The sequence below is a fragment of the Anser anser genome, assembly GCF_964211835.1.
Source record: "Anser anser genome assembly, chromosome: 2".
NCBI classification, from domain to species: Eukaryota; Metazoa; Chordata; class Aves; order Anseriformes; family Anatidae; genus Anser; species Anser anser.
In genome coordinates this window covers 110424167-110447611 of record NC_139721.1, presented here as the reverse complement: position 1 = coordinate 110447611, position 23445 = coordinate 110424167, and the positions used below count along the sequence as shown (strand labels likewise).

General features: G+C 45.1%; 1 protein-coding gene across 3 annotated transcripts in view; it reads right to left on the bottom strand.

Annotated features, from left to right (window-relative positions):
• The window catches only part of LOC310894206 (uncharacterized protein), a 182138-nt gene that overhangs the window by 142708 nt on the left and 15985 nt on the right, over window positions 1-23445 (bottom strand). For 2 of the 3 annotated variants that reach the window (XR_014579672.1, XR_014579673.1), the window contains exon 3: window positions 22102-23241. The gene's annotated coding sequence lies outside the window, so the exon portion shown is untranslated. Of the gene's footprint in view, window positions 1-5604; window positions 23242-23445 lie in introns of those variants that run through there. The other variant, XM_083824066.1, reaches the window with a different exon arrangement.

The following is a 23445-nucleotide window of genomic DNA, read 5'->3' as shown; positions in this document are numbered from 1 at the left end:
CTTGAAGTATTTAAGGGAGAGAACGGGAAAGGCAAAAAGCCCCGTTCTGCCTTCAAGATGAACGTACAGAACTGAAAATCCCTGAAACTAGCAATGTCCCCAGAAGTCCTAGGCCACAAGCCATCCTCTTCACTACTCCAGGACACCACCTATTAGCTTGGTCAGGTGTTTCATGAGTTTTAAAATGTAAACAACAAGCAGGTTTGGAGTACGGAGCTTTTCCTCTCGTCATCCCTTTCCTAGATTGACACATGTAAACTTTAGTATAAGCATTCATTTATTGCTTGCATTTGCATCTATAAACTACACATAAAAGATTAATACATACCCATGAAGACAACTTTCACATCAGTCAGACCAAAATTGATGAAACCAGTTGAGTAACTAGGTAGATGTTTTACATGTTTTTATTCTAACATTATCCTACAATAAGCTATACTATTCTGAAAGCGTTTTAATGTATTTTGTATGTGTTGTGAAATGCTTTTGTGGTCTCTTGCCACTGCACCCTGGTGAAAACCGCCCCCTGGTTAGAAGTGTTTGAATAAATTACTAAATCCAGCACAAAGGAAGAAAGCAAGTGCAGAAATTAGGGAGGAGGAGAAATCAGTGCCAGGAGAGAATATATTCTTAGACACAAACTCCCTTGCATAATACTTTGTTCAATAGATCGTGTTTTTGTTTAGCACTGAGGGAAGAGACTTTTTGCAGATTAGAACATTTTGAGCATTTGATGGAAGGCAGGGAAAGTTTATTTATAAGCAGAACAGTGAAGGAACAATAGGCACTAACATCTGTAGTCACTTGTGAGTTATGTTTCCAAGTGTCAGCCTAAGAATATGAATTATTTCTGTGAAGACCATCTAGTTCATCACCCCATCCAGGTCAATGAAAGTAAGAGACCCTGCACTAACATTATTTGTCTTCAAGACTAACCCCATACAAGACAATGAGTCGTGTCATCCACCCCACCCCCGCTTTTTTTTCCTGGAGAACAGACATATTGTATTTCTGAAGAGCTTTTAAATCATGGAGAGGAAAAAAAAAAATCATTTCCTCTAACCCTTCTTTTTCTCTGTATTGAAGGTATAAAACAGTGCTCCACCTGCTACCACTCACAGACCAATAACTTAAATTTTTGGCACTTATTTACAGACTCAATAGATCCATCCACACCTGCTTTTCCCTTAATTAGTTGGCTATCCAAAGGCTGCAGACTGGCTGCTGCCAGCTTCCTGTACTAATAGGAAGATCATTTAGGGCTGATGTAAAAGCACAAAATAAATAAATATATAAATCTCATACAGAAACACTAACGAGGAAAACCTAACACAATAGGGAAAAAAATGAAAGCTAAGAGGTGATGTCAAGGTTAACACACTTTGGGGGAGGATTGGTTGTTTGTGCCGGACTTTTTAATGTCACATTTGTGAAATATTTAAACACGTAGAGATCTGTAGGGTGCCAAGGAAGCCATGCAGGGCCTTGATCCAGTAACATCACATCTTGATCCATCATTCAGGGAGCTCTGGATCACCACTGAGAAGAAATCTTTGACCTCCTCCCACTACCCATCTTATACAGAGAGCTATTGTGGTTGTAGGAGTCAAACTATTATTAGATTAGCTATTAGCCAGAGGGAGGAACATGCTTAGGAGAGATTTACTTTCTGTAGTGCTATCAGCTGAGTTGCTGGAATAGTAGGCGTTTGAAGACTAAAATGACAGGAACATTGCACGAACCTAAACAGGCAGGGAATGTTTTTCAGAGAAAACACTTAAGTCTTATTTTTCCAGACTAGTAACACAGAAGCAGCGTTGCAAAGGCAAAACAAAACACTACGTGTATTTACTGTTTTAGCCAGCATATAACCTCGCAAAAGAAGTTGGTATCTTATCCCCAGATATGTACCATGTCCAGGCAACACCCTGTTACAGCTGCACCCAACCTATTTCAAATGTTGGGTTTAGCTTCATACAAAGGGCTGCAAGTTGCAGAGAAGACGGGGGTTTTCTTCAGCTCTCTGCTGTTTTAAGATCTTACATTAACACATAGGGCACAGCACCCAGCAGAAGGGCATCCTCATCCATCTCATGCCCTCCAGACAGAGCTGTAATTGCAAAGTCTGGTCCTACCACTGCTCAGACCTTTCAGTTCTGTTTTTAGGAGAGTAACTCTAATAAAGCACTCAAGTTTTATTGTTTCCAAGGCTGAAAGAAGAAAATTGCCTTGTGGTATATGTTAGGACAGGAGGAAAGGAAAACTGTATAATTAAATACCTAAGGATGAAATAGAACAAGTAGGGTAGTGGGAGTTAATTACTCATCTGAGAGTTTGCTTTGACCCACTCTTCTGCAGTCATACCTATTTCACTAAGTTTCAATAGCGCGTTTTGTTCTGCTGCAAGACTCAGATCAGTGATATCATATTAGATGAATTCCCCACAATGTTCTTCTCTGTTTGGGAAATGCTGTAATTATAGCGACTGATCTGAAGACCAATAGTTTGAAAACGTTGCCTAAGGCATACCGAAGTCCCATGACTTATTAACAAGTCATTTTTCTCCCAGGGTGTGTGTGGTGGTTTGGTGTGGGGCTTTTTTTTTTAGCTGCTTCTTGAAATAGCATTTACGCTTCACTACATTTCCCTGATGTTGTGGGGGTGCCAAAAACCAAGGATATGAGGTGGCATTTGGATGTATTTGTTGTGGGAAGCCTCTCCTACTCTCTGCCCTCACCTGCCTGGAGGCTGCCCAGGATAGCTGAGCATCATGGACTCCCCAGTGCACCCAGGACAGTCCAGACCCTTTTCACCTCCCTGAATAAATAAATAAATAAATGCTATTTTGATACTTCTTACACTCATCTGTGAGTGCCACTAGCTCACTCCAAGCTCAAACTCCAGCAGGACTTGTGATACATGCTCAGACCCAGAGCCCCAGCTCTTTGTCACGTGCTGGGGCAGCAAGGAGGCTGCCACAAGCTTCAAATCATTACAAAAGTTGCAAGAGAAAATGCTGAGATAGACCACAGGTTTGAATTCCCTTCCTCTTCTGCTGGCTCACAAATAATTTGAAAACATGACAGTAACTTACATTCCGATAAAAAAAAATAATGCAAAAAAAACAAAAAAGAATGTGGCCGCTTGATCACACAACATCCTGTTTTCTCTGTAGTGAAATATATAGCTTAAGTAAAAAAAAAAAAAGAAAAAAAAACCTACATGTTAACTTCAACTGCATAAGTCATCACCATTTTTAACAACAAAAAATGTCTATTACTGTTTCTGTTGAACAAACCTAGGAAATTCACTCACAAATATCTTTGCTATCAGAAAGCCTACACTACCCAGTAATACGTGCCAGTCTGGATAAGCAGTCCTTTGTAAATAAGAAAATCCAGCTGTACAACTGCCCCCTGACCTCAGTTCCCCTATAACACACTTTGTAGATGCAAGGGAAGCAAAAGGCTTATGCCCATTGAAGGAATGCATCCGAAACTTTCCTTTTGCTAGCAGTAACTGTGCTGCTGGTGTGCTGTACCAAATGGAAGCTGCGCACACCTGCCCCACACTCAGCTACATAGCCTACAGCAGTACCTCAACCCAGCACTAAACCCATTAAGTGAATATTATCTCATGCCTAGCTGTCATTAAATCCCCATCGCTAAATTTTCTCTGCTTGCTGCATCTCAGTGCTGAAGTGAAGTTCCCAAGTTCTCTCTGGGACATAGGTAGCATTATTATTTATGCTTACACATAAACACCCAACTATGTACATTCAGCACCTCCTCTGTCTCACCCACAAATTTTTCCATATTGTACTCCAAGCTCTGCCAGGCTCCAGCTAATCCTCCCACCATTCGGTACTGCTCCAGCTAATACAGTGACTGCAGCTGGAGTGGTGGCGGATAATTCCCAGTGAGCATTGCCAGCTCCAGGGGGGCAGAGTTAATGTTTTATTGGCATGCACTTGATTCTGTATTTCCTGGATTTGAATTTTCCACTTGGAAAGGTCTCTGCTACAACTGGGTCATCTCAACTCTGCATTAATAGGGATTTTCCCCCCCCCATAGCTCTCAGAGATTCTTTGTGGTAAGGTAACCGCAATTATTTTCAAAGACTTACAGATTTTTTAGCATCTCATGTCGCATATCATGTCTAGAATCAAACTGAGATTTGTAAATCAAATTACAAATCCCAGATACCGACAGCAGCCTAGGCTCGTGCAAAAAGCTGTAGATGTGATACACCAATGAAGACATCTCCTACTTACAAGCAAGCACACCTCTGCAGCATCGGTATGAGAGGTCCCTTTAGTAGGGGTGAGAGAGGAGGCTTGCTGTGCTGGGACAACAGGACAAAGCCAGAAGCTTGCTATTGTTTTTAGGCAAATGTTTGATTTCTAGGAGGAACACTCAGGTCACCTACAGAAGGAGCGATGACAGTGCAGCAGGTTTGTAAGCCCTAGTGGAATTTCAACCACCACCCCTAGGCACATGGGATGATCATTGACCTCACGGGCAGCCTCACTGATGCAATCAAGTGAGAGGAATCAGTGACTTCTCCCCCATCAGCTAAACAGAATAAACCACTACTAGGCTCAGCTGACCACCCTCTACAATCCTACGTTAAGCCAGTGCACCCATGGGGAAGCTTCTTCAACCATATGCCAAAACAGAGCATTAGGATTTTATTCTGGTGGTTTGGCACAATTTCGGGGTTCTCCCTTACTCCCCACAGCCTTGTAAAAATGTAAACTTGCCCAGAGATAGTAGAGAGGGAGAGCCAAGCCCTGCAGCTCTTCCCTTCCATCTTTGCTCAGCTGTAAATCATTACCCAGCAGGCAAGCCAAGAGAGCTCATGGCCTCACGCTGGCTGCAGAGATGGGTGGACAACACCAGAGCCCCCAGCTGACCTTGTAACAGGAACCTGCCTCCCCTCCCTAAAGGGAACAGCTCTGTTGGAGGTCTTGCAGCACACCATGGCCATCATCAGTAAGACTTCTTCTCGCCCAGCATCCATGACTGCTCTTTTCATCACTTTTCTGCAAGCTCCCTAGCTCTCCAGCCACGTACCAAAGCTTTCCTGCACTCGTCCTCCCTTCCAATGCCTCAAGGAAAGGCTAGCCTGATGCACCAGCAGCCTGAGCCACTTGATCTCAAAGAGCAACAGCCTCACCAGCACTATTATACACTAAGCATGCTCGCCCACACTCGGTCGCTCATAGGTGACTGCTTTTGGGTTGGCTCAGAAGTACTCCCACGTTCAAGTCACCTCTAGAATATATTACAGCTTGGACTCAGTTTTCATTTTATCATCACTTAAGAACATGACAGCCTCCACTAGACTGAAGACTAAATGATGTGGACAGAGTAGTTTATGCTGACCTTGAGCAGAGGTTTCTCATTCAGTAGTACGGGAAATGTCAAAACTGGCCGAGCAGCCATTTCTCCAGGATGACCCATTTGTATCAACCCTGACAGCCACTGGGTAATATACTTCTTTTTTCCTCTCACTCTCTCCCACCCTCCACCCAAACATCAGTGGGGAAAAAACTAATAATCCTTTATCTATTGAGTAAAATAACCAATAGATTTGACTCACCCTTTTGAATAAACAAGCTTGAGCAAAGGCTATTTCTAAGGAAAATTCTCCCACGTCCTCTGTGTCCCACCCTATCTTACTGCAGTACAAGCTGGATTTTAATTCCTCAACTAAAGTGTTTGGCTTCTGTATTCCACACAGAAGTTTTTAAGTATAGACCTCTTTTTATCTACTCCTACAGCTGCTTCTTACAATTACATTAGCTATCTATTTATTTTCCTGCTTGGGGAAAAAAGAAAAAAAATAGTCAAACCAAGCAACTCACTATTATGTCTCTTAAAGCATATATGCACTTTTCTATAAAGCTCTGCAAATTCTACAAAGCTTCATCCCCTTCTTCTCTTAATAAGGCTCATTTTAGAGGGCACCAATATTCCCAAGGAAATGGTGCCTTCTACTCTTGCTGCACCAGAAAATGCATTTCAAACATAAACAAGCCAGCAGCAACCATATCTTTGTTTGGCAAACGTGGTAGTCTCATCACTTCATCCTGTTCATAGCAGCACACAAAGGAGTACTCTGTAGCCAGGGGTAATAGCTGATCCCATAATCTGGCACTAACACTTAGAAAGATTAATTACCCTATTAAGATCTTAGACACTACTAAGAAAATCTTTGTATAAACCTTTTAACTCACAACAAATGTAGCATATTTGGTGCCATCAGTTTGTTGCACAATAAAGGTTCTCACCCTCCCACACTTGTTCAGTTTTGTCTCTGTCTCCCATGCTATATAAACACACACACGTGCTCACACACACAGCTTTTTTTTTCCTTTTTTTTTTTATTATTCCTTTGTATTGGGAAAGCAGCAAAAAGTACAAGTGTGTTTGGAGCAGATAAAGTAAAAACTCCTTCTGTCCCCAAATTGGCTGCCTCAGAGATTAAGCAGCAAAAGCAGACACTCACTGATTCAAAGGCTGCTGCTGTGTCAGAAACCAGAGGCACCTAAGCAGACACGGGCTGTAATCCCTACGCAAATTATATAGCCAAAAATATGAGGAGGGTTAGATTATTAAAGGCTGGTTATCAAAGACACCTTCTGAAGTACATCGGTGCTGATTAGCACCATCAGATGCCAATGCAAAACCTTAGCCTGGCCCCCCACATCCACATTATCTCCCTCTCTCACCCTGTCCTTCTCCACCACGTTGTCACCAGCAAGAAAAGTCGCAACTGTGTGGACAGACGTAGATAAAGCACATGTGAGTCACCCGGCGATGTTTAAGAGCACAATTATTGCCCCGGCTCCCAACAAGGCGGCTGTGTGCGAGTGAAGTCTTGCACAAGACAGACAGGGGCAGCAGAGGCAAGCAGGACATAATGTTATAACGTTGTACCTGTGTCCTGCTTCCTTTATTCATAGCTGGGGGCCACAAAACACCAGGCTTTGGGGAAAGGCTGGGTCTCCAGGTCAAAGATACAGCTACACATTTCACAGTCCTTTCCTGAAGGAGCAATTCCCGCCCCCAAAAAAAGCATTTTAAAGTCTTTGATGCTTCTGTCTCACCAAGGAAAAAGCAGGAGCACCTTCTACCCTAGGTTCTAAATGCAACAGGCATCAGCAGTAACATTAGATTGCCGAACGGCTCGTGCTACAGAGATTTCACCTGCTTTGACGTATCCCCTCTGAGTGCTCATTGCCTGAGCTTACTGGGTTCGATTTCATATCATATCTGCAGAAGCTGACCTTGGGACTGCAGCAGGAATCCAAAAAAAAAAAAAAATGTGGAAAGGCTGCTCATCCCAGCTTTTCTTGATAAGTGCTGGGCCCAAGTTTTCCTCACCTCCATTCTTTTGATTTCGTGTCAGCAGCAGGTGCAGGTGGGCAAGTGGCCATCCTTACTGGCACACAGGAAACGTCTGACACAGCCACAGCACTTTACCAGGAGTTGCCTGGACAGCTTTTCTTGCTCCCATCAGCCACACAATTAGCTGCTGCTCAGCAAATCAGCCCCTGACACCTGAGTAGGCTCACCACATTTCTAGTGCTTTCCCCACAAACCCCATCAGTAGGATATCCTTGAGCCTATCTGTGCAATCCCATCGCTCACACAGGCAGCCAATGACATTATTTGCACAAGCCTGCTCTGAGGATGACCCATTTCTTCCTCCCTGACATCTGGTAGACTCTGTGTTACTCAGTGGCTAGGATGGAAAGCAGCAGCCCCCATATCTCCTGCTGCCGCATCCAGGTCCCTTTCAGTGCCTTCTGGCCCACACGGCTCCTGCCGCAGTGATTATGGAGACAGCAGTTGTGCTGTAATTAGGATCCTCCTGGGCCAGCCAATCTGAATTAGCAGCAGAGGCCAGCTGCTCCGCTGCCAGCGAGATCTTTTTGGCACACCCTCCTCTTGGGCACTCGTCCCCTCCTGGAGCCCATCCTCTCTGCCCGACCACCAGTGACGAAATCTGGGACAAGCTTCCCATGAAGAAAATTGCCTCCCCACCACTGCTGGCCCCACCGAATGCCACAGCCAGGCAAGGCTGTCCCTAAGGAAGTCTGAGCCCAAAGTGCAACCCAGTGCCTCCAAGTCCTATCCCACAGAGGCCCCCAGCTACTCCAGCCCTTCCATGTGGATTCCTCAGCCAGGAGGAACCAGGTTTTGCTAACAGGGATGTACGTGTTTCTTTTAGTATCAAGAGGGGGGAGAATCTTCAATACTGCTCTCCTTCATCCTTTTCCCTTCCTGATGATGACCCAGACAGTTCCAAGGGCAACTAGCTCAGAGCCACCCATAAAGAAACTCTCATTGTGGTTTCACCTTTCTAGTTTTTCCAGAGCTAGTGTTCTGCACTACTCTTGCTTTATTTCATTAAAGAAAAAATTGTGAGGCTTTTTGTTTCCTACTGCTAGCAACAATATATAATATCTTCTGCTTAAAAAATAAATAAATTAAAAAAAGAAGAAAAAAAGAAAACATTCCTTTTTACTTTTGATTTGTTACTGTCATTGTATTTCCTCTGTTCAGACTTGAGCAGCAAAAAAGCCATAGTCATGTTCATTCTTGGTCAGTTTTACCTCCCCCCTCCCTCCTTTTTTCTTTTTAATTCCTAGGAATCATTTCTGATGGCAACATCCCCTCCCACAGTGCTATACAACCATGTCCAACAATGCCCAGAACGGAGATCCACCCTTGGTTTTCTTACAGAGAGAGTAGCTCCTTCTGATGTGTCTGCTCTCTCCCTTCCACACTTGGTAGAGGGGATGAGTCCCTTCAGCAGACTAAGCAAAATCACTGTAGTTACTCAGTGCCATCCTGATGAGGAAAGCTGAGTGTATCTAGCTTCATAACGCCAAGTCCAGGGCAGATTGGTGAATAGATATGAGGTCTGATGAAACAGGTTCTGAAAGTGTGAAAATTGTTCTCAGGTACTGCCAATGGAAGCTGGTTTAATTTACAATTGTATTCCTATTCCTAGGTTGAAATTTTCATCCTCTTGCTCTTAAATTTCAAAATTACTGTGCAGAAACAGGAAAACAGGAAAAAAAAATGCACCATCATTTAAGTTTTCCATCACCACTTCCTTTCATTAAAGTATATTTTTCCTTTTTGTTAATTTTTCTTCTTTTGTATGTGTTAAAAAAAATACATACAAAGGAATGTTTGGGGAGGGTTGGTTTGGTGCATTTAGCCATACTAAACTGGCCACATCAGAAACTGGGAAGCTAGATGAGACAACAGCTGCGAGGAGTGTTGAGGAGGATACACGTGCATTATCTCCCCGTGTATTCCCCCCCAGAGAAGGATGCGGGCATACCACAGTACAGCATTTAGCATGCGCCTTCACCATGCAGTTTGCATTCAGTTCTCTCTGACGTTCACCCAGTGATTTAGCTACCGCAGGTGTGGGACGCGACTCCTCAGCCACCAGACTGCAATTCCCCTGCCCACAAAAGTCACCCAAGAGAGCCTGGCCAGAGCTCGCCGGTGGCCCTGGAGGCAGCAGCAGCCTGCCGTGCTCCAGCAGTCCCCCTCCTCCAGCAGGTACCCAGAGCAATGCAGGGCCTTCAGCTCTCAGCATCCTACAGGGAAGCACACAAACCGTGGGTTAAAGGAAAACAACCCACCTACCACGTCCTTCCCAGTTCCTGATTAAAAGTCGTACTAGGAGAGCATTGGTTGTACATCTTGCCCGGTGCGGACGGACGGACGGACGGACAGAAGTGCGGGCGCTGCAATTCCGTGTAGTTTCCCTCCCTCTAGCGATGGAAACAGAGATTGCGGGGCACTCCTCGTGGGCTCGGAGCAAAGCAGAGGGGGCTGCGAGGAAATCCCCGGCAGCACCAAGCCAGGCAGCTGGCCTTTGGCGGAAAAGTACGTGCTGGGAGAGCACCACGGCCCCACACGGGGAGGTCGGCAGCCCCACGGCCCCATATCCACCCGCAAAAGGAATCCCCTCAGCCAAAAGTCAGGGGCAGGACTTCTGGCTTTGACCCGCAAGAACGCCTCCCTGCGCAGAGGAGAACCAAACGGGATGCTCTGCGTGAGCCACTCTGGCTTTCTTGTTGTGTTTTGTCCAGGTTTCGCGATTGCGGGGCTCACAGAGGAGCGTGTGTCTTTGCCACACCACTTGGCAGGGCTTTTCAAATATTTACAAAGTGTATTCGGTACCCCCTGCTAATAATAGCCCAATGGGTCCCCAGATAGAGTGCTAGAGACTGAGGCGCTCTTGTTGCGGCTGTTATGCCGCAGCCCTACTGCACAATGCTGAAAGGCTCCTCAGTTCTTGTAAAAGGCCAGGAGACAGGGAAACAGATCGCAGAGGTTCCCGAGGCTGTTATTTTAGGAAACGCTGCCTCAGTGGCGGAACTGCAAACTTTCTCCAACCAAAGTTGTGTGAGGTCTCTGATCCTTACTCACTTTTGTTCAGCTTGCTTGCTGGAAACTAACAGCAAAAAGCCTTAGAAGCAAACAAGCTAGCTGGAAAGCTATCTTGGGTTTACCCCTCTGAAGGGTAAAGTATTTCAGTTTTGACCATACCATATTTCTGATACAGATGCCAAAACTGAAAGCCATAGTTTCAAAACACCCTGTCCTAGGAGATGAGCTGTACAACTAAAGCCCATCTATACAACGGGCAAAACCAGAGCCTGATCTGTTGCCGCAGGTCAATCTTAAGCTACCTAGAGCTACTCAAACTTGATGAAAGCACATTTGTTTCTTATGGGGTAACAAGGGAACCAAGCAGACCTCGTTTGACTGTTTGCCAGCAGAGATCTGTAAGGGGAACCCCATTTCCCACACCTTCTCTTTGGTCCCTGTCACACACACCAGACCCCAAGGGGTCTGAAGTCCCCACTACACTAGGAAAAGGGAGTCGATAATGCGAACCTGTGAAACCTGTGGAAACAGAGACACAGAAAAGGGTTTACTTTCTATTGCCCCTCCCTACAATAGCCCACACATCATCCTCTCTCTTGGGACTCCCATCCTGTTCAACATTCCCCAAAAGCTGCTACTCAACCCCCCAGCAGTGTGTCCACAAGCCCAAACCCCACACTTCATTTGGGTTGAGATCCTGGCATGGACGTTGGCCTCATGCAGCTGTACAGTGATGGTCAACCCTGCCTGCACCAAGCTGACACCCTCGGGGCTTTTGGGGCTTACTGCCAAATGGAGGCACCAACACACAGAACCAATGTAATCCAAACTGCTGCCCTGGCTGGGTGGCCAGGCCCATTTTCACTCTTTGTATCCATCCATTAAAATTAGAGAGGGATCAGACCCACCTCAGCTGCAGGCCCTTCTTGGTGTAAGAGCAGTTACAGACCGCAAATGAGATCCAGGTCTCAGGCTGCGAGTTCCCTCTCTTAAAGCATCGCTCAAGTCCCACTCAATCTCAGTTTGACTCCACCACGCAATTAACTGCTGTCCTAAGTGGAAACACTCTTCTGAACCGGGCTCAGAAATGCTGTTTTCCTGAAGTACATCACAGGAGCAGCAAACCAAAGAGAGTGGCTGCTATCAGGCATGGCACCACCAAAAACAGTGCCTCCGGTGCAGGGCGGTGGTGAGCAGGTCAGTCTCAGCACAGCAGGATAAATTTTCTTGTCCAATATACGTGCTTTTGGGGAGCGGAGGGGGGGAAGGAAGGAGAAGCAGCAGGACTCACCGCCTGTATTTTGGTGCCAGAAGTATTCGTAGCAGCACTCGGCAGCTCGGTGAGGTTGCTGTGTGGGGCACATCTGGGGCTCCAGAAAATCTGGAGTGGGGCCAGCCATGAAAGAGTCATGTCTCTCTCCCGTTTCCAAGAGCATCACAGCAGGCATGCCAAGGACACAAACGTACTTCACATGAAAGTCTTGCACAGGAAGTCAGCATAGCCCAAGCAAGGGAAATGTGATGCACGTGGACACACACATGTGCCCCTCTCTCATGGCTGTTATCCCAGGCTGCAAACTGGTACTCCTTTAGCAACCCCTGAAAACAAGAGGTTGCTTCTTAGAGCGCCCCGCACAGCTCAGGCTTCATGAACTGTCCAGAACCCCTTTGCAGTATGTTTGTTATCCCCTGTCCTGCTGTGCTGCCCTGGGCTGAGGCCAGGCTCCTGTTGGGACAGAGATGTGTCAGCTAGAAAGCCTCTGAGGCAAAGTCTTTAGTGGCAGTAGGTTTGTGCCCTTCCTCAGAGCACAGCAAGTGGTACACAGGGAAGAGGGGATTCTCCCAAACAAGCCTAAAAATCCCCACTAACATCCAAAAGACATGTTAACACTGACACCAAAAAGAAGTGAGGATGAGTCTGCCAGTTGAGGGGAAGGAGCGTGACTGCAGCAGGATTTCTAGGAATAACTTCACTGCTCCTCTCCCTCAATACCTCATTTGAAGAACAGCAAACACAGAGGATGAAGCTAGGCACATGCAGATGTCTCAAGAATCCATTCAGGTCAGAGGCTGTGCAGGGAGGCTCAAGGCTCAGGCACAGTACGTGAAGGCAGCTCTGACTGTCAGCACTGTGCAGCTCGTGTCAACAGAGCTGGTTCTCACTGGGTTTGATTCTGCCACCTACAATGTTGATACTTTGGGCAGGTGGCCACCCACCCAGATGGGCAGGTCCTTTTGATAAGCCTTCTTCGTACAGTCAGCCTTAACCTAGAGCTGTGGCTCCCAAAGCTGCTGCTGGCAGCAGCCAGCCACTGGGAGCCCACAGGACCCCCGAGACATTTGAGTTTTCAGTAACAACCCAATAGCCCATGGAATAGGTGATGCATCCGGATGCAAATCGCATCCACTGCTGAACTATGCGAACGGAGTCTCCAAGGATGACCAGAGGGTATCACCACAAAGCAGATCTGCCTGTCACATCGCAGTCTGAAAGCCCTCCAGGCCACAGCTATTTAGCAGCCTGCAACAGCACGGGGCCACATGCTTTTCCCCAAAGAAAGAGGAAACATCGGAAGAGTGCAGTAACAGCCACATGCTCCATTTCTGCTCTCCTAGAGGCAACAAGCACACAAGTAAACACATGGGGAAGATATGAGCTGCAAAATATTCTCAGATGCGTATGTGGGTTTCTGTCTATTTACTTCACAACAGCTAAAGCATTGCACAACAGTGTTATCACAGAAGCGTTTGACGAACCAAAGAGTTGCTTCTGGTTACCAGATACAGTAATTTTTTACGCAGATACTGCGATTTGTCCTTCAGAAAACTTCACAGCCTTGTCATGAATCTCTATGATTTACAATACCTGCTGCTAGCTGGAGCTCACAGATGGAGCACCAGTACTCCAGACTGACAATACGCAGCCAGTAACGCTGAGCGAGGATGTGTCACCTCTATAAAGGTTGAAAATAGGACAAAAATACCAGAGAACAGAATAAACTTCAGGGAGAGGCTATTTTAGTCTTCTCATCTGAATATTCAAGCTTAATTTGGTATATTGCACTGGGCCAATTAGACACCCACAAAATGACACAAGACCGGTTTGCCATCAATGAGCATTTTGGGTTTGTAATTTTTCTCAGTACGCTTAGTCACTTGTTATTTTGTGGTCAGCTTATGGATAACTTTCAAGGGAACAGGGAGGGAGGGGACATACTGTCTTAAAAAGAAGATAATTGAAACACCATCAAGAGACCCTCCTTCCCCACTGACACACCCAAAATCGCTTAACTAGGTTATTTGACATTCAGATGTTTGAAAATGGTGAGTTATCTACTAAAATTAAACAATTGCCGTTGTATGCTGTGTAAATGGAGGGGGGAGAGGAGGAAGGAACCCCCACACACTTTTCTGGCTTTTAGAAATAAGGATTTTTTTGGTTATATCAACATCAGATTATCTAGGAAAAGAAAAAAAAAAAAAAGACAAGTTAATTGTGGGATTAACTAGCTACATTTATTTAGCTGTTCAGCGAGGGCATAGAGTGCTCCGAAAGAAGCAGGCAGCCGGGTGTCACCACAAGCCTCTGCCACAGCTGTGCTGTGAGCCAGTGCTTCCCTGCTCGTGGCAGAGTCTGGAAGGGAGCGCATTCCTGTCTGTCATCAGTGGATCACTTAAAAAGTGATAAGAAACGTTTCTAAAGCAATGATGAAAAGTGTCAAAACATTTTAAGCATTAAAAGCAACAAAAGATTTGATTTTGAGTTTTCCTCCTCTGCCCAGCCAGAACTATTGTCATCAGTAATGCCTAAAACTTTGCATAAGGGATTTTTTTCCCGTCTTTTTTTCCTCTACTAAATAAAAAAAAAAAATCAGTAAATCCTGGACCTTTCACGTGTTTATCGAGGGAACCCAGCCCATCCTAGCAGCCAAAGAAAATTCCATCAGGCTTGCAGGCACACACTGGGTGGGAGAGATGGGCACTATGGACATTATGAGGCAATGGAAAGTCTTCAGTAGCTTCTCGTGGATGTGAGAGACTTGGGAGAAGGATCCACAAGATGATACAGGCATGTAGCCACTTCGCACATCACAGCCCACAAAAGAGGCTAGAACAGCCTCCAGAACTACTGCAGTGCGGCCCTAACCATAGTTTTGCTTTGACACGAATAACCTGAGCCCTGGAGAGGACGTCCTCACCTGAGGTGGTTGACACCACACAGGGAAGACCATGCCTGCCCAGCACAGCTCTGAGACTGGTGGGCTGTGCTCTGCAGAAGGGGAGCTGTGGAGCTTGGCCTCTCTCTGCCGTAAAACACACACAGCAGCTCTAGGTTCAGAGCCATGATTTAAAAGCATAACAAAGGGTCAGTATAGACAGATCTTTATCTTGTTCAGGAGTTATTTAATAAACAAGAATACCACGCCAACACTAAAATCAGCCTTCATGCTGAGCTCCTGCTTTCTTACTGATGTTCACCAGAGCTACCTGCCATGGGGTCAGAGATTTTTCCCAGTCAAGAGCACGAACCAGTCCAGTCTGGACTCTGACAGGCCCAGTGCTGACACAGGAGCACATGGCCACATATGTTCTTGCCACGTTTGGCTCCAGGGGCACTCCGTTCCCACAGTAGCTCGGAAAGACAGCAAACATCAGTCACCTTTGGGAGGAGAGGGGTCAGGGCATGGAAGGTGTCTCAGCTGGAGAAGGATCTTGGAAAAGCTCTACATCCTGCAGAGAGCTTAAAAGAGCATGATTTTCGTAGCAGAAGAGCTTTTTTTTTTTTTTGTGACCTATTACCAAAAATTAGAAAACAAAAATTGTGTCGTCATTTTCTATTATCTTTATGTCTCTCACTCCTTGTTTCTCCCCATGCAGATAACTCCCATCTAATGAATTTAAAAGAAGAACGAAAGGAAGAGGAAAAGGCAGCCTTGTAGCTAGTACGATATGTTTCCAAGACAGGCAGAAGCTTTTTTCAGGAGACCAACAGATCAGTCAGGCATGGGACCAGTATTTTTGCAACTCCCATTGGGAGCCTTCGTGCCCTGAAAAGCCTTCTTTGTGCTCTCTGCGGGCAGCAGCCGGTGCAGAGCTCCAGCATCAGATGAACCCGAGAAGATCAGTGGCTGGAGGGGAAAGGGGAAGAGAAGGGTGACCCTCCTAAATAACTTTCAGAAAGTGACTCATCCTTTCACTGACAGCATTACCATCTCTGCTCCTGCCAGCTGGGCAGCTGCTCTGGCCCTCTGAGCAGTCAGGGAATGTTTTGTTCCAGGGATGGGAAAAGGGGGGAAACAACCCTTCTGTGTGCATGTGAGCGTGCATGTGTAATTGCCGTATGATTTCAGCTATTTTGACCTAATAAGAGTTGCTGCATTAGTCACCAGCTTTGGTACGAACAGATGGATTTGGAAGAATTTTAAAAACTGAAGGAAGAAAGAAGAGAGATGAGAGATGCTGCAGACCCCAGGGCAAAAGGGCATCCCTGCTGCCAGAGGTGGGGAGCTCCCACACAGCAGGGCTAGAGCCCACCACATGTGGCATCCCAGGGCACACGGCAGACCTACAGCACCCTGGGTTTTCTCCAAGTGGTGGCTTTCTGCCTCCATGCACTAACGTACCAGGAGACCTCATCCTTCTTCTAAACTACCGGACTCGAGTACTGCACTTAAGCAAGAAAATTTTCTCATGCAAAGGAAGAGCAGAGGTGATTTGTATAACAATTTCTTTAAAAGCCCTCAACACTTCTGACACATTACAGGATCACTGCTTTCAGGTCTTCATCATAAAGCTGTAGTTCAAGTCAGTAAGGCTTGCCTGGGGCCCAGGTTGCCCATTTTTGTTCAGGGAGCAAGCTTGGTGCCTGACTGATCAGAAAAGTCATGGCAAGCTATCAAAGCAGCTTTGATTTCCTACCCTCCAGATTAGCCAAACATAAGACTGGAATCCACAGGGTTGAGCCTACCAATGGAGAAAGGAGATTCATCACATCGCGAGCACCATTCCCTCAGCCAATATTTACTTTTCCAAACTGGAGCAGGCAGGCTTTTCCATCATACATGGAAACACAGGCAGTTCTCTACTAAAAATATCCCTTGGCCTCCCCACTTTTATCCTCCCTACAGGACGTCCCCCTTTCCCTCCAAAAGCTGCCTTTTCACATAGGTCTCTGCTGACACCACTGCCAAGAGGGACTTCTCTCCTGTGCACATGCCTAGCTCCAGCAATCCCCGCCCCCCCCCCATAAAAAAAAAAAAAAAAGCCCCATCCAAGTCCGCACAAAAACTCCCACTGGTTTCCACCTCTGAGAATCAATTCCCACATTCCTTCCCTAAAGTCACTTTTTTCCCTACCGTGTCCTTCTACGTCCATATTCACTCTTTCCTTCAGCATCTTTTGTGCAGGCAGCACAAGCAACATGTCCTTCCACGTATCTGCAACACAGCATTTACCAAAGCTTAACTACAGCCTTCATGCACAGGGCTGAAGACGGAGACAGAAAATACAGAAGAGGACTCAGCTAAGACATGAGAGGCATGGGGACCACAATACCTTGTCTGCGGGAATCCTGTTTCCAAAAACACAGAAGCTGGGAGCACTGACATCAGCCCTGAACATCTACTCCAAACCCCATTCAGTGCGTAGCAGAAGGGAGTAGAAAAGGCATCTTGCACTAAAATACAGGTCCGAACATCAGTGTCAGTAACCCCCTACACTGGAAACTTGTAAGGACCTGCCCAAGCACATACATTTTCATTTTGAAATAAGAACAAATTTGGGAGCATAAAGGTTTTAAATTGTTGATTGGAAGATTTGCATGTGGGCAGAGTATTGTTTTCTTCTCCTGGCTCCCTGGGTAGCAAAACAGAAAAATTATATGTAATTAAAATGAAAACAGTATCAATTAGCTGTGATTCTCTGAGCTGTGGAAAGAGTAAACCAATGAGGAAAGACTGTTCTTATCCTCTGGCAGCCTCTTCACATCAAGATTATTCTGAAGATATCTTAAATCCACTTAAGCGTGAACTATGCAAACAAAATTTAAAAGAAATCAGTGCAGGTGGAGGGTTATTTACTAGCCAGTATAATACTTGATCACACGTATCCAGAGGAATTAACTTGATTGCTAGTACTTGAGCTCATTTCATTAATGTTACATCCTTGTCCTTCTTGAATTATGCCCCTGAAGTTTAAAGCCTAATCTAGATAGGGCCAGGCTTATCTCCTGCCTCTACAGAAAGTGTCCTTCGTGTCATTGTTTTTACGTACTCCTAAAAATAGGACACATGGAAGGACAGCAAAAGTTAACAAGTTACTGTATCCAATCACACACAAAATCAGGAGATTAAAAACAATGAGGTAGATAGGGTCCGCAAGGGCATTGCCTGCAAGTCTCATTAAACAGAAAATATTCTATTTTACAATAACAGTGATGATTCTGACATAAAGGGGTGTTCTATTCAAAAAAAATAAAAATAAAAAACACCTTTTGGTTTTGATACAGAGTTATTTTCTCCTTTAAGATATTACTAAGTGAGAAATTACATCAGTTGAATCAATTGAGTCAGTCACTCAACAGCTTGCTTGTCATTATTTAAGAATAGCATAGTACTGGGTACACATCAGCAACTATAACATCCTTGTTTTATATTAAAATTTCATATGAGGACAGACTTGGACCTGAACCTGGTGTCGACAGATACTTCCGATACTTCTCCTTCACAAGAGAAGCTGCCTACATACTCAAAATGAAGGAGGTAATTTAATACGTTGTGGTCCAAACCCTACATCATGACTCCTGGAGCCAGCCCTTCACCCAAATGCCACCAGTGCATTGTTCTTTTATCTTCTTCATCCATATTCTTCAGCTCAGACCCAAAGGGGCTAAAGGATACGTACAGAACTCTTGAGGGGAAAAAAAAAAATCCCTAAGTGTATTGAGTCACCATTTGGACATTTAATCTTGCAAGAATTGCTAGAATCCAAAAAGGGAGCGCGACCTGGCCAAGTCAGTAGACTAATAAGATTTCAGGTATGCTTTTTCACTCAAGAAGTTTCAAAACCCAACTTCCTGTAGCGATGGACTTGTACAAGGGTTTCCCTGTGCAGTGAGACTGAGCCATTTCATAGCACCACAAGTGCTGTGAGGCTATAAGACTAAACTCTTCCTACCAGGGTGATGGTTTCTTTCCTTTTGCTTGTCATTTTGGCCAGGTAGCTTAACACACCTTACAAAATTATTTCTGGTAAACAAATGAACAGTAATTTTTTTTTTCCCCCTAAACCTCAGGACTAACCTGCTGGTACCAGGCTGGGAAGTTTTGGTTGCATCAAGAGCACTCTTTGGAGCAGAAAGGAAAGCAAACCCCCTGTGGGCAGCCTGGAGGAGCCACATCTCTCCACCAAGGTCAGCCCAACACCGCGTGTCCTGCCCATTCTCTCCCATGGTGGGGCCCTGCTGGCCTCCCTCCAGGCAGGGAGCGTGTCACCTCCATGCCACCTGTCAGCACACTTGCAAACTATTCACCAAGCGGTTATTTGCAAATAATTCTTTTAATGCTGACACATTTTATAAGTTGCCTGCAGATAATTAACAAATAGGGAAAAATACAATTGCATAGTAGAATAATTCATTGCTAATTATTCTCTCAGGCCTAAGAATGCTGCTGACCTTCTTGATGCATTTTTTTTTAGTTAAATAAGTACAAACAGATGCTGACCTTCATCAGAACAGCACTGATGTATTTCCTGAGGAAACACAAGCGAGAGCGTAAAGGCATGACCAAACACATCCCAGTCAGTCACACCTTAGTCATCAGGAGCATTTTCCAGAGTGCTTGCTGGGTTCCAGTGCTTTGCATTTTGGAGGAGTTCAGGAGTGCGTCACACAGAAATTCAAGTACAGCGGTCTTGGAGTTGAACACCAGAAAAACCCAAGGATGTAAAACGAGTGGGTGTTTCAGGTCATTTCAGTCATTGTCTGTACAAGTTATTTGTCAAGACAGCTTCTGGACCACAGTTACTCATCATTTGCATCAAGTTTTAAACTGGGGACAGCAAGAGCTGTGGATTTGAAATGTGACACCACACATCACGATTTAATGAGGCCTCTAGGGCTACGTGCAACACAGCCGCATTCCCCCTGCACGTACAAACACTCATACAGTGAATCAGAACCAAGAGCATCTTGCAGAGCACCCCAGGGTTTTATTTAAAGGAAAAAACTGTGATTTGTCAGAGACACTACAGCTCCCCTGAAAGGAACAAGATAGTCTTTTCTGAGTATTTGTGCTCGTGAAGACTTAGAGATCCTTGTCAGGAGTGGAAAATGGAATCAGTCTGTTTTTTAATCCTGAACAGCAGGTCACTTTAACAGCAAAGTTTCTACAAAATCATTTTTCTTGACCTGAAAGGGTATACACACATACCCTCCAACAGACGGGAGCAGCAGTTAAGCCAGCATAGATGTTCCTTTCAAGGCCCCCCTGAACAGAGATGCCAGCGCTACATAAAGACGGGTATTCATAGCATCCTCCCAGAGCAATTTCAGCCATCCAGTTTGGACATTTTTCACAGCAACTGAACTCAGAAACCCAAGTTTCCTCTGCAGTCCCTGGAGCAAGGGAGGGCGACCAAGTGCAGCTCTGAGTGCCTCCGCTAGCTGGGCTGGGCGAGAGCGTTGATCCCCATCAGGCACTTCGGGAAAAACAAGCTGGTGACCTCTGTGTGACTGACCACTTACAAGTAAACTGGTCTGAGGGCTTTGTGATGGGGTTCAGCTCCCAACTAGCACGATTACAATCAAGTGCTTTAGGTAGCTCTGAAATCACTTTATGGAATAAAATGACCAAAGCATCACGTACCTTTTTACCCGCATACATGAAGTGAAGAGAGAATTGCAGCGATAAACTTCAGCTTTTAGTTATTAAGGAGGAACTGACCAAAATCTCTTGGCACTAATCCAATTCTCAGTTTCCTTCTAAAGCTTATCAAACCTGCATGCACTACTCTTTTGCACACTCATTGGTGCAGACTCAGGGAAAGGGCTTCAAAATTCAACATCTGAAAAAAAGAATGAGTGCCTTTGTTTTAGGATAAAACTCATTAATTAAGGAATAGAGACTAAGTGTCACTTTTTCATTTTCACAGCTGCTTCTCTCTGTGGGCTCCTCATATGCAGCATTTTTCTACCCTACAGGAGCTACCTGCTTTTCCCTAAGTACAAAGAAAGTACCACAGGTACTTGCAGCACCCAACTCTACTTTTTACACAAGAACCGATGCATGGAAATTAAGAGCTCTAATGTAAGATTTCTATTTCATGTGTTACACTGGCTAAAATGATGATAGGAAAACTGGTCCTGCCTATGCTTTCTAATTGACCCTAGCCATCATTTTGACTCTGAGCAGTGAGGTAATCAGCCACGTCTACAGAATACAGATCCCCCACCTGAGCTCTGCCACTGAGGACAGCTCTGTTCACAAGGACACTTCACAGAAAAGAAGAACAATAATTAATAATAAAGATAAACAAAGAGGAGAACATGTCCTACTACTGAAGCTCTTCTCTGTTGAGCTGCTCCTCTGCTCTATTTAAATACCTAGGACGCTTTCTCATCAAGATAAAACTCATGTAACTGGCAGGGACTGGCCATCAGTTCTTCCACAGAAAGAGTGTTCTTGAAAAGGTGCCTGTGTCTTCCAGACACAGATATCTATGCAAAGTGACCTGATTACCCCTCAGTCCATTTTTGATACACTGAATGCACTAACCTCCTTACAGCTCACCGTAATAAGGAGGTTTTCTAGCAGCCTCACCATCTTGCTGGCCCTCCCTTAGACTTTTTGTGTGCACCAGCATTGATTCTGCTAATGGTTCAGAAATGGGGTATGAAAGGTAGGGCCCTTTCTACACGAGCTTCACCATTGCAGGCACAAAAGAAAGGGAATATCAAGAAACTAGTTTCCCTGAGTTAATAATTTTGACATGACTATTTGCTAGCTTTTACAAAAAAAGTCTCACTTGTTTTATAGGTACAGGTTGTCACCTACTGTTCTCAGATCATCATCCTTCATTTGGCTGGACTGACACATTTGGTTAGAATGGGATGCAGAAGAAACCCTGAAGACAAAGAAAAGCCTAGATCACCTCAGCACCCCAAACAAGTATAGCACAGCATACTTTGAATGCTAATTGCTGAGACACATTGAGTTGAACCACAGGAGGAAAGACTTTTTTGAAAATGCTAAAACAAGATCAGCACGGCTTACACTTCTGCAAGTAAAACATTTAAATGCTCAAGATGAAGACAGAGGCACAGAGATATAGAAAATGAAGTCTCCTGCTGAAAAAAAAAAATGCTCTTCATGAAGCTATTGCTTCCTTTACTCATAATTTTTAGCAGAGGTAAGAGCAAAGACTGCATCTACTACTTCCTCCCACTAACTGTACAGTAAATCAAAAAATGCTTTAAAAACTAGCGCTTACCTAGGAATTTTCCCCAAAACTTCCACTTCCCCTAGCCATTTCCAAAGCCATCCTACTTCATACAGCCAGCAAGAGCGAAACTCCCATCACAAATACCTGTCTTGCTCACTACAGGCTTTCATAATCCTAAAATCATTAGTTTACAGATGGAAACAGCTGTGGTGGTGAGGGAGCGGCAGAACTAACATCCTTCCACCACTATTTTCTTCTTGCTTTCATCTTAGTGCCAAGAGATGTGAGTACTCAGTGTGCTTTATCTTTTGAGACTATTTACTTATATTTTACTTTAAAACCATATTTTCCTTTGTTACCTTCGACACTCTGTTTGCACATTCCATCTTACAGAGCCAGCTCTACAGGCCTTGGGAAAGAAGGTTAAATTTCACTTTTGTCTTTCCATAAATATTTTCTGTTATCCCTGGGGAAACCAAATTCAACTTTTCCAATAACAGCAAACATAAGGGGAAGGAGTTTTGGGGAATCTGGGACTAATGAGTGAGGTTTTGGGACTGCTAATAGAAATAAGATCCACATCTGTGGTTGGAGACAAGGTCCTGGACAACCTGCTCTGGGTAGCCCTGCTTGGTAGCCTGGCTTGGAGGAGGTGACCTCCAGAGGTCATTTTCTACCTCAACCATTCTGTGATTCTGATATGCAGGTGGAGCTGAGATTAACTGAAGGTTTGGGGGCTGGAATAAGATCCAGTTACCAACACGGACAGGCTTACTGCAGAAAAAAAGTGTTTCTGGAAACGTCTTTTTCTCTTTTCCCAGGCTCTTCCAACCAGAGATCCCTGCCCATTTTTTCTCCAACCCTGAGACCACCATGTGCCTCTGTGACTACTCCCCTTTCTCCCAACCTCTCCTCTCTTATTCCCCTCTCTGAGAAGAGGCAGAAGAAGCTCAAGGGGTACTTTGAAGTACCGCAGACCAGTATTTGTCCATCTTATCGCTGCCAAACCCCTCAACATGCTCCCACCCCCTTGCGGCAATGGCCAACAGCTGGGCAAGCACAAGGCCAGGACAGGCATCCCATGTGGCAGGGGCAAGGCAGGCAGGTGGCAGCAGGAAGAGCTCGCTGTGGACCACAACACCACGTGCACAGCCTGGGTGCTGCTCCTGCAGCGGTGATGGCTCTGCCGAGCAAGGGAGGACGCGGCACGTCAGTACTGCCGGAGAGCATCCGTACGACGACGACACTGGATTCTGCTTTCTCTATTAATAGGGCAGCAACTTCCTGCGCCTGCAAGACTCGGAGATGCTTTGAAGTAAAATCGGCTTTTCCGGAGGCTGATCAAAATAGAAATCCAAGCTGCCTAAATCTGCAATGGAAATTTCAATCAACATCGAGTTTTTAAATAAGATGTGGTCTCTATTCTGGTTCAAAATGAATTGATTAAAGGAATCAGATATACAAATAAGGCTTTTGGTCCACTGCTCTGCACCACCCCCCAAGTAAAACTTACTGTAAGACGAGCATTAACTCTCAGAGATCCCAACCTCTCTTGTTTCAAGACTACACCAAA